We start from the raw sequence: 4,548 nt of genomic DNA on the forward strand, positions 1-4,548 counted from the left end.
TTTGATATAATAGTCATTTCGGTAGATCAATAAACCCATTATTCTCGAGAGACGGGATATTTTTACATTATTTTCTCATAGGGTGTTTTATAAGAAGCTCTGTTTTGATATTTATCCAAATCTGGTATCTAATTGTATGTGTTGTAGTTTTTATTTTTTTTAAAAGTGATTTTATGGGAAAATTATTTTCATAAATAGTGAAATTATTTTTAAAATTATTTTTATGAATTTATAATTTCAATAAATATTTATGGGAATTTATAAAATTTAGAAAACAATATTACATCAATTATTTATCCCTAAATAATTATCTGATTGTATTTTAGTGTAAATTCATTATTAAATTCCAGAATGCTTCAAAAATCATGAAATTCATATTTTCCGAAGTTTGAAATATTTAAAAGAATTTTAAAATTATTTTAAAAAATTATCGGGTTTTATTCACCCGCACGTTTGTTCGTAAAATCGTTAAATGCGGGTACATTGCGTGTTACAAAAATGATTTAAAAATTTTTGAAATTTTATATTATTAGTTTTAAATTATTTGGGGAATTTTAAAACTATTCTCGTGAATTTATGGGTTATTTTTAACCGTAAGTGATTCTTTAAGTTATCGATTTTGGAGTCAATTCAGGCTACCGGAATGAATAATAGTAATAAAAAAAAATTGGGAGTGGATAATACGCCCAATCCTTATCCCTGTTCTTTGTATCTCGGCTCCCTCTCCTCACTCTCTCTCGCATCTCTCTCAACTGTCTCTCCAATATCTCTCACGCCCTCTTTTGCCTCTCTCAATTCCATCGCTCTGTCTCTCTTTTATCTCCTTATTTCCTCTATTTCTCTCACCCGGTTTTTTTCCTGGTGCCGTTCCCTATGTTTCGGCCGCCGCCGCGTATTTCCGGTGGGAGGCAGCGTGGTTCATTTTCATGCTATTCCTGTTTGTGTATGTAAATATACGCAAGTATATATATTTGTGTGATTGTGCGTGTGTGTGTATTCCTGTGTGTGTGTGTGTCGACTGTGTTTGTGTGTGTGATGGTGCGTTAGGCACGTGGGTGTTGTGTCCTGTGTTGTTCGGTTGCTGCGTTGCTTGGTTCTGTTAATTTTGATTTGAATTTTGATAATTTTTGTAGGGAAATTATTTGACTAATATTCGTGACATAAATAAATTCATGCGGGATTATAATAGATAATTGATGGAATTCGCGTTCGAAACCCGGATTTAATCGGGTACCTGCGAATTTCACCGCCGTCGACGATGAGCTTCGGCGAGTCGAAGGTGGGTGGTGATGATGTAATCTGAGTCCTAAATTTATAAAACAAATAAATTAACTCGTATAATTATTTTTCGGAACGAAAATAGTTTAATAATTTAAAAAGTTATGGAAAGGTTTGGAATTGGAATTGTGATTGTTGTGATGTTGACGTCGATTATGTTTCGACGGGTAGGCCAATAAACAAAGGAGACACTGCCCAATTTTTGGGAAATTAATTTCAAAATTACGGGAACGTATCCTGTCAATTGTCAGGATTACTAATCGAACATATATACTTATATAATTATAAATAAGTATTTTACGAAACCTACTTGCGTGTCGTGATAAATATTTTGTAATATAGTTGGCAACCCTGTTTTCCCGAAGCGACGGATATATGTGTTTTCTGAAAACAAATACCAAACAAAATTTTGGGTATGTGGACCCTAACTATTATGTGTATTATAGTAATACATATAATTACGAATCGGGTTATGAAATCGTACGGGTAGAATTTATAGTGAGGTTTTGTTAATCATAAGCGGCCGCCTAATTAAGGGTATTTCGGTTCTGTTAGATTCGGTCGAAAGACCCAAATCCCAAAGTAGGTTTAAAGATAACCTAGAGTTCGGTAGGAAAATCTCTCCAAGATGCGGATTATTTAAGATAATAAGAACTAGATGTTGGATAAGAATGTAATGGAATAGTATAGAGTATCTAGCTTCTAGCAATTGCAGGAGCAGCATATTAACGTGGAAATATAGTGAGATTATGATACGTCAGACTAAGATGGCCGTGTTATTGCTAAACGCCAAGGGCAGGTATTCCTAAACTTTCTTCTGATATAATGCAAGTATTTCTTTCCTATTTCAAGTTCAGAATAATTAACTGTTTCATATTTCGCTATAATTACTGTTAATTATGTTGTTAAGTGGCATTTATGTCCACTTGGAATTCTCTATAAAGGCTTGAATTGACATTTTGTACTCAAGTTATTTGTGTTTTTGATGTGTTTTGTAGTGTTTTTGCATTTCAGGCTTATATCTGGGATTCAGGTGATTTGGCATTATTTTGATGTTAATTTGGTGTTAGGATGGTGTCTTGAATAAACGCTTGTGGATCGCCAACTCAAACCAGCCAAGAAAATAAGAAAAAGAAGTTTTTTCCAGAAGGTCAGCGCGCCCGCGCTATAGTAGCGCGCGCCTGCGCCGGGATGCAGATTTGCAGCACGCCCACGCTGGTGAAGCGCGCGGCCACGCCAGGTCGAGATCACAGAATCCTGATTCTAGTCTAATTTTGATCAGCTGGACTTATAATCTGCATGGGTTGCTATATAAACATAACTTATGACCGTTTTTCAGAACAAGATGTACCAGAGCTTAAGGAGAAGGTGTAAGAAGACCGTATAGCACAATTCAACCAAGGTGAAGAGGATCTAGTTTATTCTTGTGATTCTTTGTTTTAAGTTGTAACTTTGGATGCTAGTTTTCTTATTTGTGAACCTATACTCTTGTCTAACGTACTTGGTTTTATTATTTATTCAGTATAAAGACTACATTTATTATATCATGCTTTCATCAGAACTCACATTGATGATGAGTCCGATTATGGGCTAATCGTTATTGTGGGGTTCTAGCGGATTTACTTATGGATTTCTTTAGTTAATTTGTTTCGATGCCTTAGTGTGTGGTGATTGTATAATATGCTAGTATTAGTCGTGCTTATTTGTCTTATGAGCGTCGTGAACTTATAAGATAGCGTGTTAATCTCTATTGGAGCGAAAGTGAATTTAGAGGTTTAGAACTTGCCATGCTAGCATAGGTTCATGTATTTTGTATGCATAATTCGTAGGTAATTTTAACCATGTTACTTGCCCTATGTAATTAAGATAGATAACTTGTGCATTAAGCCGTTATGTTATCAAATTCTATTGACATATAGGGTCTCAATATTTTTGGTGTCTATTCAGCTTCTATCTCTTTTGTGGATGGCTGGTAGTATGGTCTTCGTACAACGAAAGTTGCCGTTTATTAGTTTCGTGTTATCTGATTAGTGTCATCACCATTGCATGCTAAGGTTAAGAACAAAAAGGCTATTGAATGAAGTAGTAATAAAGTTAGAATCCCATGTTTGTGTCATAGTAAAATAATCCTTTTTAATCCTTTAGTTAATGTTTTTTAGTATAATCTCTTAGTTAATCGTAGTTATAATAATCTCAAATTGTTAATCGTTTTAGCATTGGATAATAACCATACCATTGTTGCATAAGTGCATTGTTTAAAATTAACCTAAATCAGTCTTTGTGGAAACGAACTAGAATTGATTCTATATTACTTGCGATCGTGTATACTTGCATGAATATTAGCGCGTGTTTTCCTCCTAAGAGGTTTTTGGCGTCGCTGCCGGGGACTTAGGGTACTCTAGCGAGCGTATATGCATACGCGTTCTCGGTCTCGTAAGATAACACTGGATCAAGATGAGGATGAAGTTGTATTAGCTAAAGAAGTTTTTGAAGAAGTTCTTGTCGAGGAGAAAGTTGAAGAAGAAGCTCTTATTGTAATGGGAGAACCAGAAGTGAATCTGAAGGCTTTGATAGATTACTCTCAACCAAAGATTAATGATATTCAGTCTAGCATTGTCCGACCAGCCATCTCGGCTAATACCTTTGAGATAAAGTCGAGCACGATTCAGATGATACAGAACTCAGTTCAGTTTCGGGGTTCTCCGACAGAAGACCCCAACATGCACATCAGAGATTTCATCGAGATCTACGACACTTTCAAGTTCAATGGAGTTTCTGAAGATGCTATTAAGTTGAGGTTTTTCCCATTCTCTCTGCGGGATATATCTAAATGTTGGTTACATTCTCTACCACCAGAGTCTATCACCAAATGGGAGGATCTTGCTCAAAAGTTCCTAACTAAATTCTTTCCTATGGCGAAGACTGCGGTAATCAGAAACACACTTACACAATTTTCTCAGCAATCTGGAGAATCTTTATGTGAGGCTTGGGATCTCTATAAAGAGATGCTTAGGAAGTGCCCACATCATGGGATACCTGACTGGATGATCATTAACTGCTTCTATAATGGATTGGGTGCTACTTCTAGACCCATGCTTGATGTAGCATCAGGAGGAGCCTTGTGGGCTAAAAGCTATGATGAAGCTTATGAATTGATTGAACTGATGGCTACGAATGAATACCAGAATCCTACTCAGAGACTACCTCAGGGCAAGGTAGCAGAAATTCTGGAGTTAGATACAACTATTGCTATAGCTGCTCAGCTTAATA

At 35.8% G+C, this 4,548-nt stretch overlaps 1 non-coding gene across 1 annotated transcript; it reads right to left on the reverse strand.

The window, feature by feature from the left end:
- Positions 1-4,205: 4,205 nt before the first annotated feature.
- On the reverse strand, positions 4,206-4,312 carry LOC141702375 (small nucleolar RNA R71). Its single transcript, XR_012567082.1, has one exon. It is a non-coding gene; the product is annotated as a small nucleolar RNA R71 (small nucleolar RNA).
- Between the last annotated feature and the right edge of the window lie 236 nt (positions 4,313-4,548).

Source organism: Apium graveolens, unplaced genomic scaffold, assembly GCF_009905375.1.
Source record: "Apium graveolens cultivar Ventura unplaced genomic scaffold, ASM990537v1 ctg4956, whole genome shotgun sequence".
NCBI lineage: Eukaryota > Viridiplantae > Streptophyta > Magnoliopsida > Apiales > Apiaceae > Apium > Apium graveolens.